Source organism: Doryrhamphus excisus, linkage group LG20 (genome assembly GCF_037039965.1).
Source record: "Doryrhamphus excisus strain RoL-2023G ecotype Guam linkage group LG20, RoL_Dexc_Guam_v1.1, whole genome shotgun sequence".
Classification (NCBI taxonomy): Eukaryota; Metazoa; Chordata; class Actinopteri; order Syngnathiformes; family Syngnathidae; genus Doryrhamphus; species Doryrhamphus excisus.
The window spans coordinates 9,473,865-9,494,688 of NC_136376.1; the positions used below are offsets into that span (position 1 = coordinate 9,473,865).

General features: G+C 39.1%; 1 long non-coding RNA gene across 3 annotated transcripts in view; it reads left to right on the plus strand.

Moving 5' to 3' along the window:
* The first annotated feature begins 592 nt into the window (after positions 1-592).
* The window catches only part of LOC144894456 (uncharacterized), an 85,673-nt gene continuing 65,441 nt past the window's right edge, over positions 593-20,824 (plus strand). For all 3 annotated transcript variants that reach the window (XR_013625061.1, XR_013625062.1, XR_013625060.1), the window contains exons 1-2: positions 593-691; positions 12,229-12,385. This is a non-coding gene — a long non-coding RNA (uncharacterized LOC144894456). The remainder of the gene's footprint in view (positions 692-12,228; positions 12,386-20,824) is intronic.

Below are 20,824 nucleotides of genomic sequence, written 5' to 3' on the forward strand. Positions count from 1 at the left end.
ATGAATGAATGAATCAATAACATCTCGTCTGTTCTGTAAATCATTGTCCAAGATTTCAGTGGACTCTTCTTAAAAGCATTTATGGACAAGAAAACATTCACAATTTCATATAGATAAATAATCTCACACTTTATCAATTAATTAATTTGTTCATACAATACAGTAATCATTTCCAAGATGTCAAAATTCAGTGCATCATATGTGAAAATACAGATGCCTGTAATTGCATCCAAGACCAGCAGGTGGTTTCATTTGCACAGGAAGCTTCAAGAAATAAACCCTATCTAGAACCAATTGAATGAAATGGTTCAAAGCCTCATGAGGCTTCATCTTGCCAATAATACACACAACTATAAAACCAAAATGGCTGCACACATATACACACACATCACTTCTGGCTTGCCTCCCCCACACACAGCAATGACTGAGGGTGCAAGAAGAGGCGCTTGCTTTATACCAGCTCTACCTGATTGCCAATGCAGCACACCTGGGATACACCTTGCAGGTGTGTCACCATCCTATAGATGAGAGGGGAAACCAACACACACACACCTTGGTGAACACTGAGACTGATCCCACTTTTTAGACCAATTTATTATTATTTTTAACAGTAAAACATTTATGTTCTTCTCGTTTACTAATCCATCGCCCAAGTTTGGATACTTCTGTGTAAAAGTCTGATCACATCCTGGTGAGTTTGGACATATAATCCTCCATTTTGGCACTCAATTTCACTCATTCAGCATAGCATATATTACATATCTTACATTGGTTTTGTTGCTCTCCAGCTGTCAAAAAAATTATAAAATGATGCCTTTGCCTCTCCATGGAAGAATGGCTGTGACAAGCACCTTCCAGCTTTCTGAAACATTATATTATTAGAGACATGATTCAAGTCAGTGCACTCAATGACACAGGAGGCAGGGCTTGGACACGGAGCCAAGAGGAAATGTGTAACTGTAGCAATTTGTACTGTTAAAAAACATTCCATTGGAAGCATACAGAAAATTCATTTTTTATAATACAGTTCAATAGACAAATGTAATTATTTGTTTTTGTATTTTTCATCATTTCCTCACCTGATTGCACATCACTGGGAATTACATATCTGCTGTTCAAGTCATTTGTGACTAATCCTCACTGATGCTATTATGAAAAGGTACGCACAGTCAGTGGTTGGATCATTCACACGGCGTCCCTTTTTATAGGAGAAATAAAGTGCATCCTGTCTCTGAGGTCATACTATCCTGAATTCAGACATTATTTGTGGAAAAATTCACCTCCAAAGACACGCAAAACTTCAGAGTTTAAGCCACCATCGTGGTTGCCGTCATGCGAGACATCGCCATATGGCTTATAACCTCAGTTCAGCCAGGAATAAAGGTAGTAAAATGAAAATGTGAGAAGACGGTGATACGCTGGAGGTTATGTGAAGTATGAGACTCGGGTTCAAAGCAATACTTCAGTGATAGTGATACCATGTGTGGGCTTGTTGTGCAAAATGACAGTATGTTTTTTTAATTTAATGTTTACCCTTTTACTAAAAACACTAGCCATGTATACATGGACCCAAATATTCCAATTGCATTTGGTTTATTTGCTCAAATGGAAAGAATTTAACTTTTGTATAAAAGTGCTAATCCGAATAAACATATAATCGGATTCACAGGGGTGGAATATTCTTTTCCCCAATCCGATTGAGGTATCTTGTACCTGCTCAAATGGAAATTTGTCAGGGTGCGTTCTTCTTCGTGGTGTTTTTCTTCTTCTGTTGTTTATTGGCGGTTGGCAAGCAGCTTTCCTGTGCATTACCGCCATCTGTGGAACAGAATCTAAACGCTTCTATACTTTATTTAGAAGTCCAGTTTCGCTATAAAAAGAAAATATATCTATATAAAACATGTCCTGAGTTCATTCATTCATTTTCTACCGCTTTTTCCTCACAAGGGTCGAGGGGGTGCTGGAGCCTATGCCAGCTGTCTTCGGGCGAGAGGCGGGGTACACCCTGGACTGGTCGCCAGCCAATCACAGGGCACATATAGACAAACATGTCCTGAGTTTATTTATAAAATATTAGCAAGATTGAATTTTATCTTTTCCTGTTTAAATTTGCATTCTTTCAACGCATGCTCAGATATGACGTAACACGCAACTCAAGACGTTCTTTAGTTTTAAAAATGGAGGCGAGCAATCGGCACTGGACTGCTGCGAAAAAGTTTGTTTTTGATCCAAACTAAATTTCAAGACTGGACAAACGGGAAAAATTTGCAATAGGGAGTTAGTCTTCCACTTGTTGGAATATCTGTTTGATTATAACAGCGCAAGAGATTGGAATATTCCTTTCCATGTATACAGTGTTTTCGAAAAAGTCAACTCCTCATGTAAACGTGGCTAGTGTTTAACTTCTTTTTACACTTGTGTAACCATTAAGAATATTAAAATGACATGGTACACACTTAACGAAGGTTTCATGGTGACTATTTGACCCTGAAACAGACTGTGTTGGACCTTTTTTGGGATGCGCTGTTTAAGAAACTAGAACTGTTAGATTCTCTGAACTATTAGTTCATGTGAATATGTTCAATCAATGCGGAAAAGAGCATCTGTCTCTGCATAGAGGGCAATGTAGGACAGCCTTATTATACTCAGCATCATCCTTCAACACAAATATAAATGCCAGTGTAAGATGCTGAAGATTAAAAGAATTACTTGGAATTAAAAAAAAGATTGCATTTAAGTCTTCAGATGACCCAGTTTCCTGACATCCACCCAGTAGATGCGTTGCTCCGGAGGCATTTCTATGTAGTGTTTGTGTGTCTGCATGCACGATCCTGCATGCTTGCAAACATGCACAACATTTTTTTGTGTGTTTTTTTTCTTCATTTGGGTTGGTTGGAACACATTCTTAGATCTCATCAAAAAACAGTGACCTAGATATAATTAACCCCTTCTAACCAGATGAAATTTATATTTAAAAGTGCCACCGCACCCTTCAATCTGCCTTTAGATGCCAATGTGGAGCTGCTCCCCGTGTTACAGTCAGGTTTCTAATAGAGAGAGATATCACCGTCTGCCTTTCGGCACGTCAGTCTGGCAGCACAGTCTGCAAGTGCTCACACAAACGTAGTAGACAGGTGAAGGAAAAATAAGCTTGTCTCACGGCTGACAGGTTTAGTCACAGGAGCTGCATACATTCTGGAGCCTCTGTTATTGTTAAATTTCGTTTCACTTACTGGGAGAAACTGTTACTGCCCTTAACCATGGCTTGCCTTTTCACTTCTCTGTTAGAATGAAGATGCCAAAGAGGAAAGTACTTTCTATCCTTCATGGTCACATCGAAGCGTAACGAGAGTGTCATTTTAACAGTTGAATGAGTGTGCACACACACATCTCACACCGCTTGAGAGAATATTCGCTAGTGCATAAGAATGTGATTACATTGCGCTTTTAACTATTAATCTGATTTCATTTGTTTCCACTTGTTAATTCATATTACGGGGGGAGTATGTTCAAACAATTTTCTTCAAATGCAAGAATTTTTATGGTTACCATGGCGAAATTCCAACTGGTTGTACAGTGGAACCTCAGTCCCCCCCCCCCCCCCCCATCAATCCATTCCGAAAGGTCAGATTAAAACCGAAACATCCGAAAAACAGAATCCATTTTTCCCATAATAAATAATTCTACACCACTATGTACATCTGTGCAATACTTTGTTTTTTACATTCAGTATAGTTACTCCAGACCCCATTCACTGTGCAATATCTGATCAACCTCCATGTGCAAAATTAAGGCTCTAAATGCAATATACTAAGTTCTATGTGAAGTATTTCCATAATGCCTCATATTAACTCACTAGCAAGATCTCAGTGTAAAGATGGTCATATATCATCTTGTTTCATATTATCTGCATACTGTATTTGTATATAACTCTGGGAAAAACTGTTGATTTTGTTAATACTTGGGTTGTTTATACTGTTTTTTTTTTTCTATATTGTGTTTTTTGTACTGCTTAACTGTTTCAGTACTCTTGCTGCTGTGCAATACAAATTTCCCCACTGAGGGATGAATAAAGGCATATCTTATCTTATCTTATAAATAAATACCTAAAAACATTAACACAAAACACATTTTATAATTAATAATTATAGTTTTACATACAAAAAAACAAAATATAATGCCAATTTTCCGACTTGTTGTTCTGCCTAAACCACAGTGATACGGAACCGGGTTCAAAGTGGTCCCGCCAATATTCTTCTTCTGAGGTACAATCAATGGAAACAGAATTCAACCATGGCAATTTCGGGGTGTGAAGTTTCACACTGATGTTCCCTGTTGTGTTGGCAACAGCAGGTGATGGTGCTAATGTTGGATCTACTGTTGCACTAGAATTTTTCTATTTTCCAATATCTGTCTGTATGAAAGTGACAATTCACATATTTTTATTGCCTTAAAATAAAAATAACTTGTATTTTGTTATTTAACTACTGTGGACACATTTATAGTAATGAACATATAATCCATTCACATCCACACAGTCTGTCCATTGATTCATTGTAATTCTACTGCTTATCCTGTTCAGAGTCACGGGTGACTGGGCAAAAGGCAGAGTACATCCTGGATTGGTTGCCAGTCGAGCACAGACCACAAATACTTCAGATCAACATTCACCCTGACATGAGAAAACCGACGGCAGCAAAAGGAGAGCATGCATGCAAACTCCACAGAAAGAGATCTGAGCCCAAATTAAAATCTGGAACCTCCTGACCCTGAGGCAGATATGCGAACCACAGTTCCACCGTGCTGCCCCCGTTTGGTATAATAATAACATAATGTAAACAACACTCATGCGGACCTCATAGCAATCAATAGAAATCACGCATGCTGTGCTTACTCTATTATAATAATCAAATCCAGTGTATTTTGATTAGATATGGGTTATTTTTACTTTTCATTTTTTTGTCATTCTCAGGAGGGAGGGTCTCTTTATGGAAAAGATGCTTATTGCTCATGCATGAATGCAAACGCAATTACTTATCAGTTTCTTACAGTACATCATGAAAACAAGACACTCATTTTCAAAGGTGTCCACCATATGCAACGATTCATTAATGTCTAGTTGGGTTTCAAGGAGCACTCTTGGTTACATTAGTTCACTCGTATGCTATAATTATTATCTCTTACATCATATGTTACCAACAATTTTGAGCCCACTGGAGTTTAAGGAAACGCGGTGGTGTGTCAGTTGATGTGGAGCCACAAGTGGGAACAAATAATGAGCAGAAATGGACCGAGATAATTATATTTTGAATGGTATGTTTAATAAAGATTGCTCGATAGCAACTTTAGATAACTTTATTTGTCTCCAAGAGAACAGCACTGCATTTTAAGTCATGTTAGGTTTTTTTTTTTAGGGCTGTCAAAGTTAACGCAATAATTTTAACGGCAAATTTTTCGATGCGCGACTACCGTGTACTTCATTGAAGCACGGTAACTCTGTAGCCAAGCTGGAAGAAATATTGATGGGAAATGGAAAAAGAAAAGAGTATTTAGATTGGTAAAGTTAGCTTCAAAGCCCTGGCAGATGGCTCTTGTAATGAGACCAAATTTATTTGTATCTACTGTCTGGTATTGTTTTTATTGTCATATGCTGCATTGGCATAAAGGCGACCCAACTAACCAGTGTTTTTCACATTTTTACATTTCTCTGATGATTTTTGCTGTGAATTGGCAGCTAAAATTGGAATTCCAGCTTCTATTGACGGGCTGTCAATGTGATGTGGCTGAAGTCCAGTGTTATGCTAGCATTAGCGATTTAGCATCGAACTACCACAATGATGCAAATTAGCACTCAAAGTCATCAAATCTTACCTTTATGCATCCCCACATAGTAACAGCATTCGGGAGCAGATATGAGGTGAAAGAAAAAGGGATAAAATACATCCATACAGCCCGGTACGTTGGTGCGTTCAATGACCGTCAAAGTAGGACAAATCCCAAATCACATTAAACATTCAAAAACTGTGGAAATACTTACAGTATTGTAATCAAATATTCACTGTAATATAATGATTAATTTCTGTGTATTTCAATGTGTTTTAAAAGAGAAATGAAATGACATCAGGTTTGCAATTTTGTTTAAATGTTTTATGACTATTGCTGTATGTTTTAGGTATTTTCATTTGTATATTTCAGGAAGGAAAAATGCATTGAGGCAATTCTTTAATAATAATCCTTTCTGAATGTTCTGAATAGGCTTTTCACTCACAAACATTTAGAATTTAAAACCAGTATCGTAAATAAACAAATCTTTTTTTGAGCTGACACAAATAAACAAAAACATGTTAGTGTAAGACGTCTCACTCGCTCACAGTTTGTATTTGCTGAATGTTTGCGGGCGAATTTAAGAGCTAATATGCTAATAATAAAGAAAAATAGTTATACAAAAATATGCTTTCTGACTGTATTTTTAAAATAATGGCCCAAAGTTCCCAAATTGATATCCCTTTACATAAAATTTGATGTAATTATCGTTGCAGTTGCACATTGAATCATTTACCACAATGAGATTTCTCCTACTTATTATAGATAAAAACTTAAATGTGATTAATTGTGAGTTAACTATGGACAAAATGCATAAAATATTTTAATCGATTGACAGCCCTAGTTTTTTGTTTTATTGTATCTGTGTATATATATATAGTATACGGGAGAGGATATGACATGTACATCTGCGGTACTAAGTACATTGAATTTTAAGTTTTATGTAGAGGAATTGTAGGGGAATTGCTGGCTACTATTTCCACTGGAGTTATCGCTTTGGACCTCCATAAGAACTACAGTACAGGGGCCCCTTTGTGGCCGCCTTTGAGTCATTGTACTGCACAACAAATTTTCAGGTTTGGAAATATTGGTGGTATATTCATGGTGTTTATTGAATAATACAAATCCAACAATATTTTACATTTGATTTTAGTATGAATTGCTTGTTGTTGCTCACTGTAAACTGGAGTGGGTGCATACCAGACTTCACTCAACTAGAGTGACAGGGTTTGCAAACACCGAAAATTTGTTGTTTCCTTTTTTTGGCCCTTATACTGGACTATCTTTCCGATATCTATGTTTAAACGATTAATAGTAGTTCTGAAGTATATGAGATGTCACAAGATTAGAACATAACAACATTGATGTATAGCCACAGGGTTCAAAGTTTGAGGAAAAAAGTATGAAGTTTCTTAAGCACATAGTGTATGATAACCAAGACAGTGTACTAGAACCGAGGTAACGTTTTTGTTGAAAACCGAATTCTACAAAAACTAGAGCCTTCAATCCCGAAGTTCCACTGAGATTGTCTTTGATAACAATAAGTCTGGTAGATACTAAAAATAGGAATTTTCCAGTGGGATTCTGCAGATTTAGCCCTTGTGAACAAAAGACAGCAATTTTCTACAAATGGCTTTTTTTCAGTATGCTGCAGAAGTGCTGATGTGCTGATTTCCTCAACCTCAGGGAGGTTTGATCTGAGGAAGGGAAATGGTGCGGACTGGAGCAAAAATAAGGCACTGAGGAGTGAGAAAAGAAAACTTAGTTTTCGTCTTGTTCTGGAAAATACGTGTTTTTCAGTTCTCGTAGAAACGAGGCATGGGATTATCCAATGGCCCTGGTATTCTGAATAGTTGGTTTAATAGATTGATTCCATGATGGGGTTATGTGTAACTGCACACTGTGATTATGGTGTGATCTCTAAACAAAGCCATTAAACCTGCTGATTTAGCTTGATGAAACAAAGCAAAGCCATTTAATATAAGCACTCAAAGTGTTCCTCCACCCAAAGGAATATTTTATGATGGCGCTGAAGATAAACACCACAGCGCTGGTTTTTCAGGGCTTTGTTGGGAACGTTTGTGTGTCTTAGAATGTGAAGAATTAAATATCGAAGTATGATAACATATCTTTTGCTCGTTCCTCGTCAGAATGGAAGCACTACTGAGGAGCCGACTGGCACATAGTCCTACCCCGAGGCTTGGGGATTACATGTGCTGCGCACACGTTAAAGCCTCTAAACCTTCGCCTCCGCAGAGCTGATCTGACTGCACAATCATCCCCCTTACATTCGGCTCCAGTCCACTGGCCATGAGGCCTCGGCTCTCCCATGATGCCCGCCTCTTACTTCCACTTCAGCAGAGCTCTACAGTGCCCGGGAAGGTCAGATCATGAGTAAATTTGTCAGCTCGCCTCCATGTACACTGGATCACCTGGGAATTGACCCTCTTTCTCATCATCACGTCACTATAAATAAATATGGGCAAAGTTTTTAGAACAAATACACTATATGGGGAAAAGTCTTGGGTCACACCTCTTAAAGCGTTCAATAAATCAATCACAGGTTGACCTTGAGACAATGGCTACATGTGTAGTGAAGCCTACATAGGGTGACCTCAAGAAAACCTAGACGTGGGTCAGAGGTGGAATCGTATCCATGAGGAAGGATGTTTTTCCTGAAAACGTGCAACTTGGAAACCAACCCTCTCAGCTCCTCTTCTCTCAAAAGTGCAGCATACAATTGAGAGAGATATCGATTTTTTTTTTGTTTGTTTGGCGGTCATAAACAGGCTTTAGGGAATATGCTGTTGGCCAATAAAAAAAAGAGCTGCAGACCCCAAATAAACCCTGTGATACTTGGCATAATGGTTAGGTGTCCCAATTTGTCCATAGTGTACCTATCATCATATATATCAGGTGTGCAGTTTTATATATGCAGTATATATGTGTGTGTGCAGTTGTACCTCGTTTATAGCAGTCCATTCAATGTTAATATCGACTCATTGTCGCTTCACCCACTAGCTTGTGTCCACCATGTTTGTATGGTCTTCACACACTCTATGTTTTGTGACCATTGCCATAAGGTTAGTTAGCAACTAGCAACAAGCAAGCGAAGTAGCAAAAACACACTTTCTAGTGAACAACAAAAAGGCAGGAAAACCCATACGAGGGAAACTGGAATACTCCGATGCCATCCTGAAAGCTTGAGGTAATAGAGGTAATAAACATGTTAGCAAAAGGTCAAAAACGTCCAAATGTACCAGAATATTATTAGAAAATGCATATTTTCATGCTTCAGAAACCATTGGAATAAATTCAATAGTGCCAGACTTACCGTAATTAAAAAATATCATTATAAATCATATTGCAGGCTAAGACTTTCAGGTTTACAAGCGAATACAAGCAGCTGAAATGAGTTTCCTCCATAGGGTAGCTGGAGTCACCCTAACAGGGTGAGGAGCTCAGTCATCCGGGAGGGGCTCAGAGTAGGGCCGCTTCTCCGAGAGGAGCCAGTTGAGGTGGCTCGGGCATCTCGTCCGTATGCGGTGAAAAGGCAGACCTTGAGGCAGACCTAAGACACGCTGGAGCGATTATGTCTCACAGCTGGCCTGGGAACGCCTCTGTGTCCTGTCGGTGGAGCTGGAGGATGTGGCTGGGGACCGGAAAGTCTGGGCTTCCCTACTGAGACTGCTGTCCCTGCGACCCAGATCCAGATGGATGGAACTTTCAAGTGGTTAGCGTGCAGACCTCACAGCTAAGAGACCAGGGTTCAATTCCACCTTCGGCCATCTCTGTGTGGAGTTTGCATGTTCTCCCCGTGCATGCGTGGGTTTTCTCCGGGTACTCCGGTTTCCTCCCACATTCCAAAAACATGCTAGGTTAATTGGTGACTCCAAATTGTCCATAGATATGAATGTGAGTGTGAATGGTTGTTTGTCTATATGTGCCCTGTGATTGGCTGGCCACCAGTCCAGGGTGTACCCCGCCTCTCGCCCGAAGACAGCTCTGATAGGCTCCAGCACCCCCGCGACCCCGCGAAAAAGCGGTAGAAAATGAATGAATGAATGTTGTAACCTGGTATTTTATTTCTTAATACAAGAGAGAGATTGGATTATGAATAGCTCATCAGGCTGGATATGATCCACGGACCGTAGTTTGCTAGTGTTATCACTTACCCCGCAAAGAAAAAGTAGCAACTAACTGTGCTTATTTCACTCTCCACACATTTCTAGTGAAATCTATCTGCATAAAACACCACAGTCAAATACACACCTGCAGTACATGTCCACACGCAGCACATTGGCAATTTGTGTCAGTCATTTCTCAAAGAAAGTGGCCTCTCAACTTACTGATCTCTTGACACATTTCTAATCAAACCTTTCTGCATAAAACAACACACCCAACCGACTCCCTCAAACACGCACGTCTACACACCGCACATCTGCAATTTCAAGGTGGAAATGAAGGAAGCTGGAGGCAAGAGAGCTTTCGGAGGGAGGGTCGAGCACATTCAATCAGCCCCTGGCAGCTCTTCAGCCTCACCTATCGTCGTTGCATCACATCCCAAAAAATTTCTCTGAGATGCACCTCCAACACACTGCTGACACATCAAAGGGCTGCAGCACTTCCCCAGCACCGGTTGAAGCCTCACAGCCACAATATGCAGCTGCCATGACAAACATGCGCAGAGTGAGACAGGCATGACTAAAGCCTTGAGCGGACGTATTAAAAAATGGATACTCCATTTCCCACTTCGATGAGTTAAAGTAATTTGGGGAGCCTTTGGGCAGAGCTGGCTCTTCACGGAATGGTTAACCTTAAGGTTAAGGGGAGATGATCTGGATCAATGGCTGTGCACGACAGGCGAGATGTGATAAATTAAAGTGGAGTAAGTTTTGCAGGCCAAAAAAAAAAAAGTTAACTTAGTTTTGCAAATCACCGTTTGTTTGGAAAAGCTAATACTCAAGTGAATCACGGCAGACCGTTATGGCAAGAATTGTAAGTATATGAGGTACTGTCTTGACACCCCTTCCAGGTTATTTTGGATGGAGGCTAGGTTGCATCAAAAAACACAATTATTGAAATTTGATAGGGGTGGGTACTAAAAGTTTTCCAATATTTGTAAAAAAAAATATGTTTCCAATACATGATTATTTAGGGGTGCCACCATACATCTGTTTTTGTGGAATAAAGTGGTGAACAGTTCAATGGTCGCCATGAATTGTTATTTAAATATGTTACCATTGCCCCTTGTGTTTACAATAAAATACAAATAAAATAAAAAACAAAGTGTTCAAACTTTATATATATATGTCAAATATCCATCACTGCTACATAAAATTCAGGGTAAGGCCGTGTGAACATGTCCCATTTACCGCCATTTACCGACAAATGAATGGAGAATCTTGAAAGTTGAATTCTGAGAAATACCCAATCTGCCCAAAGAGAAAACAAATATATTTACTTTAATAACCCTATAAAAAATGATGTTGTATAGAAGTTCATTGTACTCAACATTTCCAGGTCAACTTTTTGGCAATTACAAATTAGAAATTGCACATTTTCTGAAATTTTACCAAAGTTTATGTGTGAGGTGGCACCCCTAAATCTCAATGGATTTCCTCAAAACTTTGCAGAAGACATTTTTATGTTCATTAGAAAAAAATGAAATGCCAGCCAAATTTAAATTTCCCATTCAAATTTGATGCACCCTAACGGAGGCGATACCGTTTTCTCTTGAGAGATGTAATAGGAGGTACAGCTATATTTGCAAGAGCAGCATTAAACGGCAAATTAAAATGAAAACCGTGAGCTCATCGTTTGCCTAAGGGCTCGCCCGCATACCTCTAGGATGTCTCTTCACCTCTCTACACCTCCACCATTGGACAAACTAGTTAAATCTCCACATTGAATTCCAACCATATGTATTTCTGAAGGGCTCCCTAATTAAGAATTTAATTATAGCTGAGAGCAAAACATATAGGCAACAAATCCACAACTCATGTTTTAAACATCTTTGTGCTCCTCATCCCTCTCCCAGTCGGTCTGAATGAGGGGAAGTTTTGAGGTGAACTGAAGGTAAGACATGCAAAAAGATGGTAATCACAAAGGCCTACACCAGAGAATTCTCCAGAGTAAGCATACGCCGCATTCGTGATCAAAGAGATGCAAGAGCTTTAAAAAAAAAATCTTCAACATTATTCTTGTTATTGAATTGCAGACAAGAGAGCCTACACCACTTCTGATATCCAATTAAATTTAGATGATATTAGCGACTGTAAAAGAATGAACTTAAGCACGACTTCAGTTTTTACAATAATGAAAACGCCCGGTCTCCTTCAGCACCTTTCTTACTGTACTCCTACCTGGTCTTTATGCTTACCCGTCATCCTCTTCATCATGCAGGCCTTCTCATCTCGTCTCTGTGGACCAACCCTCCAGCAGCTATTTGTCACAAGCGGGTCTTTCACAGTACCATGACCTCCAAGTGTATTTCCTGGGAATCGGGTGCTCGGAGCCAGCTCTGATTGGAAAGCTCTGGAACAGAGGGGGTGTGATCAAGGTGAGTAATAGCTGCACTCCGCTTCTGTGGTCAAATAATCTCTCTTAGCAATCAATACGGTGATAGAACCGGTGAGAGATCTGCAAGTGTTGCTGTACAAGCCATGACATTGAGGTGATGGGGTTGGAGTTTTTCAGATGTTCACAGACATTATTAAATGTATTTCTCGATAACTTACACCTGTATGCTATACTGACAAAAGTATTGGGACACCTGGTCATTACCAAATATGTAGTTCATGCCCCCTTTACAGCTATAGAACGTTCCGTCTTTGTGTCCAGAAGAACATTTGTTGTTTGAGCTTTCTGGCTCACCATCTTTTGTTTGGGTTTGATGGGGTTAAAGTCCGGACTCTCAAGTTCTATCATACCAGATTAATCCAAGAACGCCTTTATAGACCTTAGTTTGTACATTGCTTGAACATCCTCCTGATTAACTCATTCAAGTGTCTAATATTTTGTATCAAGGGTCCTCAAGTACATTTGTCCAAGGACCAGAATTTGTAAAAATGTCATCTCAGTTTGCGTAAATTTCCCAGATAGCGGCTTTTTTTGTTATTAATTGTTGAAACCAGAACTAGAGGATCAATTCCTGTCTCATGATAACATCACCAGATCACTCTTTAGCCCAGGGGTCTCAAACTCAATTTACTTGGGGGGCCACTGGAGCTCGGGTCTGGGTGAGACTGGGCCGCATCAGGTTTTAAACAAAAAAAAAAAGCCCACAAAAAAACGCATTTATTAAAAACAAAAAAATTTAAAAAACTTCGCTTTGGTTCCAATTTTCTACAAGAAAAGCTCTGATAAAACATTCCACTGTTCTCAAATATCTTACTTTTTATTTTTCTACACAAAATAAGATGACAAATAAATAAACAAATCAAGAATAAAGAAAATCAATCAATCAGTAATAAATAAATATAATAATAATAATAAAACAGCAAATAATAAAAACTTAAGAAACCACATATAGTTGGTGGGTAGACAAATTATTTTTTTCAGATTAAAATGAACAAAGCATTATTAGAGCCCTGTAGACATGACAAAACACGACTATAGTCACATTTATACTCTTTTTATTTACAACATATTGCGCAACTGCAGGGTCTTGAGACACATGCTAACTCGCAAACTAGAGAGCTAGCGACCTAAACGGTAGCCTTCAAGTTATTTCCTTTAAACTTAAATAGCCAAAAACTTACCACTTCCACACGGATAGGGAGGATAACTATTAACAGTTATTTAACCTTTAACATGAACATTAATCAAACGTAATAATTTTTTCTGGGTACATGATACCATACAGCATCCATATCAAACTTGCGCGGGCCGCACTAACATTAAACTTTCATATCAAGGCGGGGGCCTCAAACTAGTGTCCTGCGGGCCACATTTGGCCCGCGGGCCGCGTGTTTGAGACCCCTGCTTTAGCCCTTTGCTAACTAAGTTGAGTTAAGCAGAGGAGAAACATTTAATAGGTTAGAGTACATTTCAGTTTGTGTCAGACCTTCTGGAACGAATTGATGACGCCAACTGAGGTTCCAATGTTTATAGTCATTCCATGTCGTCTCTGACATCCTTTCTTATATTGGCTTACCTGTTCTTCCTTCAGGGCGCCATCCTTCAAATTCAACTTCTTACATCTCTCTATTTCCTGTGACTCATCTGTATCTTCAGATTATTTATCTGGGCCAGGATATTCTGGGCTCTGATAGTTTTGTTTTTTTTTTTTGTTAGCAGCTAGCGGCGCTCATTTATTTCAAAGAATCAGTACCTCATGCCGGACAGAGTTCAAGCTGAAAGTGTCAGCAAGCTGTCTTGTTCTTATGGTCACTTCACAGGCACACCTCTTAAAGGCACAAATCACAGATTTTACACTACATATCACTTCGTCCGAATGCCTTATATTTGTATTATCGATCAATTAACCATTTTTATCCTTGAAAATGCTTGAAAAGACACATACTGTACAATTTCTTGCAAAATTAAAAGCTGTATTTAACCACAAAACAGTGATCATTAATGAATGATTTAATTAATAAAAGAGCGCATGTAGCGAGTGTCAACCAGAAGTGACGTATATTTGTCATCCAGTCGCTATGGTCTTCTCCTGCAGCATTGTGACCGATATACCTTGAACTGCATGAATGAGTACTTCTCTAGTTTGACTGCATGAGTTCATTATTTGGGTGATGTTTGGTGGGCCGAATGAAATACATGTGGTCGCATACTATGCGGCTATTGAAGATGTAATGGTAAGGGTAATGGTTTAATTTCATTTGAACATGCATCAGATTACAATTGAGTGCATCACATAATCAGTTCACAGTTCCACATGTCCAAAAGGAGTAGGAAGAAGCAAAGCTTATTAAACCCCTCCATCTAGTACTTTTACAATCAGTAACTGTTACATTTGTTCACTTCCTGCTTTCCTAATACTGTTTGGTTTTTTTGTATTTTATTTTTGTCACATACTGAAGTAGGAGGTGATATGAGCATCCAATGACATAATGGGTACCATAGTAAGTGTCAATATAGTGATATGTATAGCACATCATGACTGGTTCAAGACTCTTCATCCTTGTATTTAGCAAACATCAACTGCTTGTATTGTTTCTTGAATTGGCTAATCGTTGTGCATTGTTTGAGGTCCTTACTCAATCCATTCCATAGTTTGATTCCACATACTGAAATGCTATGGCTTTTTAACGTAGTCCTAGCATAGAAGTGTTTCAAATGTAGTTCTTCCCTGAGATCATATTTCTCCTCTCTTGTAGAGAAGTATTGGATGACATTTTTAGGTAATTGGTTGTTTTTAGCCTTATGCATTATTTTAGCTGTTTGAAGATTAACTTTATCAGCAGATTTTAGAAATAAGGAATAAGGTTGTTTTTATATAATACAAACTGGAAAGCGCAAAAACGTCTGGAAATCAGACATAGGGGTAAATTAGGAGCCCAACTGACCCTCAAGGTACAATATACATCCTGAACAGTGTCATTTCCACATAGATTGCAATGTACAGTCTTCAAAAAAGTGAATGATTCCAAAATGCTACACCTTCAATAGATTAGTGAATGGTTTCATCACACCAACTGGTGTGTATGCATCCTAAAGAACTGTCATGCACGTCCACCTGCAGGGGTGCTTAGTTGCAAACTGTGGCGGTGACGTGCTGTAAAGGCAGTAATGTACAAACTGCACAAATAAAACAGACATGCAGCAAGCCAATATAAACACTGCAAGTCTCAGAGCAACAATGAAAGAAACTCCTTTATGTGCTGTAAGCACACACACACACACACACACACACAAGCTTACACACAATCAAAATGACTTCATGTACTATCGATGATTTGGCTGAAGCAGGTGGTCTGTGGTTGGCAAGGTTTTCTGCTGTCACCTCACACCTTGCAGGTCATCTGTTATTATTGTGATGTTCTGCTGCCACAAGTGAGATAATTTCCCAGGGGTCTATTGCGTATTACTGTGATTTAATTGGAGAGACATAGAAAGGGATGAGCCAGATCGGAAAAAAGTGAATTGTTGGTACAATCACAGTCTACAATGCACTGTGTCGCTATTGTGTCAATCTGTAAAATATGTAGTGTAACGATACACATCATTGTCACAGAGAAAATTTCTTCCAGACCTGATCGTAATATGTTGGATTTCATATTCAAAAAGGGTGAATGCAGAGTCTCAGCACACCTGAAGATGCACAGGTGCGTAGGAAGCAGGCGTAGCCAACAAAGTGTTCAAAAATAGTTCAAAAAGAGGTTCCCGCACACTGTCGCTCTCATTCATTAGTTTATTTAGATAACGTTTCGGCCCGTTTGACCTTCATCAGACATATTATTATAATATGTCTGATGAAGGTCAAACGGACCTTCATCCAATATTTATAAATGGAAAATTAGCATAGTTAGAGCATGGAAAACCTGTTTACAACCACCTAAATATATTTTTTAACATGATTAGAGACTTCTGGCATGAAACAAAACCATTGTGGTCAACTTTACACTCGTCATACGTAATATAGTAGACATAATAAGAAAAATAAGTCAAGCTGTAATCAACCACAAAAAGTATTGTTTTGGAAAACAGGTAATCAACCACAAAAAATATATGAAAACAGGAAAAAAAATAACAAACTAATGGAGATTGAAGACTGTACTGTATGTATTATATAATACAGAGTATTTTCAACATGTTTAGTAAAGATTACAATGAGTAAGTTACTATGACCAGTGTTTCAAAAACTTGGGTAGACCCACTGATTTTGGTGGGAAATGGCTATTAGCAACCTTAGACTCTGTAAGCTTGTAATTTGAACCCGACTCCTGTATGCACACTCTATAATGCTACACAGACAACCACTTTTGTTCCATGACTTACAGAAAATAAACACAGTTATGGACACTGATACATTGTTACTTACTGCTTGGTCTTCTGACTAACATTAGAAAGGTGTTGGACTTCAGCAAGTTTGGCAGCTAGTCCAGCTGCATACTGGTCTATGTTCACCAACAGTCCAGTGTGAAATGCCGTTGACAGATTAAAATGCATTTCTTTTGCTGGAAGGGAATCAGGAACTCCAACCACTTGTGCCTGATGTTTTCCTCATTAGGAATTAGGAAACAAATGTAGCTTTCCCTTATATCAGAAGAAACATTTTCTGGGAGTCATTGCAAACACCATAAGCAGAGCTTGGGGGACGGCGGGGAGAGCAGAGTTTTGAGGGTGGGCAGAGAGCGTATCTGGCCTACAGTGCACTAATGGCAATTTGTGACCTCACAATTCGCTAGGGTTAGAACGCTCTCTGAAACAGAGTGTTCAGAGCCATCCCAAACTTTTTTCAGGGCTCACTTCCAGATGTGTAAACCTCATTATCTGAAACTTGGCATTGTTTAACACAAAAATACAACAGGCTAACTACATTTATTGGTCAGAAAAGTGTCCCGTTTAAAGTGCTTCATATTAATACATTGCTTCAGTGCTGTGCTCAGTCCGTTGCATAGTTTTACTCCACACAGCAAAAAACTATAATGATGTGAGGGCATCCAGATGTGATGATTTAGTTGAACCAAGTCAAGGATTTTACCAGTGCATGTTAAACATATTACTGGAGTGTAAATGTAGTGTTACGTGATGACAGGATTGGTTGAGGTCCAGCGGAGGTGTCCCTGAAATTTATCATACAGTATTCCATAGACCCCACTACAAAGAAAAAAGGATATTCAGTATGGTCTACTACAGTGAAACACCTGTACACAGTGTACAAACAATTGTACAGATAATTATCTCCATGCCATGTGGCTTTTCACTACCGCTCAGTGGTTCTGGCGAAGGATTTGAGAAGACCTTTCGACATGGCTGGACATAATGTCTCAGCCTCCCCCGCATTTTTGCTTTTTGGGTGACCTTTGGAACGCTAACATAGAGGGTACATCTGCACACAAAGAAGACCATCTTCCTCAACTGGAAAAGTCAAAATAATGTAATGATTTAAAACTTGTTGGTACACCATATAAGCAGGCAGAGTTTCCCTGCTGTTTCTCATAACACAATAAGGTCCTAATATGGGGGGTGGAGGGCCACAATCCTGGTGGGCTGGACCTTTGAGGAAAACTGTTGGATCCCTGGTGGCCTGTGAGGTTTTTTAGGGGGCTGCCTGGTTGGCGTCCTCTGGCTCGACAAGCTCAACCTCCTTGTGGCAATGGTGGTGGGGGTGGTGGTGCAAGGATGGCGATCCAGGGACCTACACCCTGGAGGGTTGGAAAGGGGTGTTGGTGGGGTTGAATGAGTGCTGGGCCTACCCCTGCGGGGTGGGTGTTGGGAGCGATGACAGGCGGCTTTCTCCTCTTGGTAAGCTACAGGTACATTATGTAGATAATCATTTCATTTTCAGTGGCTCGACTGACATAACTGTAAATATTAATGCTCAGAATTTGATGATGTCCATGGGCCTCATTGACTGGATTGTCATCTAAATTAATTGTGTTTATATTCATAGTGTGTGTTTGGACTCAAGGCTATACTACACTTGTAGCTTTACTGCCTAAATAAATGACATACTCTTGCCAAAGCCCTTAAATTAAAGCTGATAGCCTATGCATCAAATACAACCTGAATAATTCATTTATTTGTTTCAAATTGTTTGTGGTGGTGTATGATGAAAGACAAAATCATAAAAACAGGTACGGTTTTCAATTAAAATTATTGCCACAAATATGTCTATTATCTATTTAGCATCATGGAATGGAATGGAATGGCCTTTATTGTCATTATACAAGATGTACAACGAGATTGGAGAGCTTCTCCTTTTAGTGCAGTAGTCAAGTTAAAAAAAAGTATATAAAAGTAGAGTAAAAAAGACAATTTAACAAGATACTATATACGTACAAGATATCCAAAATATACACATAGTATTGCGCAGGAGCAGACATATTGCAGATATATTAATTTTAGTGCAATGATAAATGGGTCATAGTGCAAATAATGACTGGTGTATACAGATGAGTAAAGTCACATATGAGTGTATTGTATTTGGTTGTTAAATAAATAAATATGATTGAGGTAGTAACAGAGGCAGTGATGGAAATATTGCACATTTGCATTATGCTAATGACCGGGTACGTTGTATGTCTGAGTTCAGGGTGATAATGGCTCGTGGGAAGGCCAATGAGTATTCAATAACATAGGAAAAGTTTTAGATCTTGTTTCATTTAAATTTTTGTTGAGTGTGGTTTATATTTGCACTTAATTGTTATTATTAAAACAGTAAAGCTACATACTTGTATGCATATTTTCTTCAGTAACAATCGAGATATATAGTAAATACCCATAAAAGTCATTGACCAATAATCCAGAATGACTCCCTCGGTAGTTCAGTGAGCGCCAGTTAATCATACGTGTCTAATTCACATACGTCCATCTGAATCACCTCATTTAATTAATCAGTCAACAGCCAAAAAAACGTGAACTCATTGCATTGTAATGAAACACACATTTCACCAGGGCGTTGGAAATAATTGGCAATGAAGTGGCAGTCACAAGTTGCTCAGGATTGACTCGACTGATAACACAACAGCCTTACGAGCTTATGACAGGCACTTCTGGAAATGTGGCGTGACAAATTCCCCTAATGATATGACATAGAGTACTTTCTGGTGGGTGCACTTCCATAATGAAGACAATAAAATGCAATCATCCTTTTCTCCTTGACTTGCCGCATAGTCTTTGGATGTTCAGGTAATCTGTCCTGAAATCAGTAATTAATGGAAAGGTTGCTATGCCCATAATTTAATCTATTAAACTATTCAAAGCCAAGTCACTCTGCCGTTAAACTATCGATTCAATGCCCTGAGAATATCAAAAGTATTAATTTGTCCTTTTGTGAAACGTTGTTAATTGTCTTTTTGGCTTTTGTCTTATTTTTATCACAATTCTTTCACAGGGATCTTTTTCTTTTAGACATTTCTTCATCTGTCATCCTAGTACCTGCAGTAAGCCTGCCACGATAAATGGCTTTTCTTCGACTTCCCTACAGCCTCACTGTTCTCCATTGTAATTCAATTGTATTGTTCTTCCACCTTCTCCTCCTCCTCTTAACCATTCCTGTTAGGAATTTAAACAAAACACTGATATTTGCAACAAATGAAGCTGATCATCTAATCTAAGTGCGGCGCAAAGCAAGCTAGAAAACGATATCATTGTGAAACAGATTGAATTCTGTTCAAAACAAATGCATGCACAGAGACAGAGCGATATGAATCAGGGCCATGCAGTTAGCAAAGTGAACAGCTTGAGAGGCCAGATTTGCTCACACAGTGTAACACCGAGCTCCTGGCTGTAATGAAGACTACAGATGTGTGGAGTAGAAGAGGAGAGGTATGCCAATGGCAATGTAAACAGCCGACGATTAGCTGCCTGGATGATGATTCCTTACTCCTGTTTAGTGCATACACGTGAGGAGGCAGCATGAACTTCTGCTGCAGGGGCTCGTAAACATGCACGATGCATATATTACGGCATGGAAGAACAGCCAAAGTACAGCTCCTCAAGGAGGTGTGCCTCATTTTCGGTCTGTGTCTCCAGCACATTCTCCCGTGCCAGTTACTTCAATATTTAGTGGAACCTCTACAGTCAAACACAATCTTTACTTGTCAATTTTTTGTCCAATTTGTCCAGACTTCAAACACTTTTTCCTGTAGAAAATAAGAAAATATGAATAATCTGTTCCAGGATCCGACCAGTCCAGGTTGTATCTCGCCTCTTGCCCGAAGTCAGCTGGGATAGGCTCCAGGATACCCCCGCAACCTTTGTGAGGTTAAGCGAAAATGGATGGATGTTCCAAGATCGAGTTGTCACTATCATAACACATTTCATTTTTAACATTCTTGTCTGCCACACTTGTAAAAATCATTCATTCATTTTC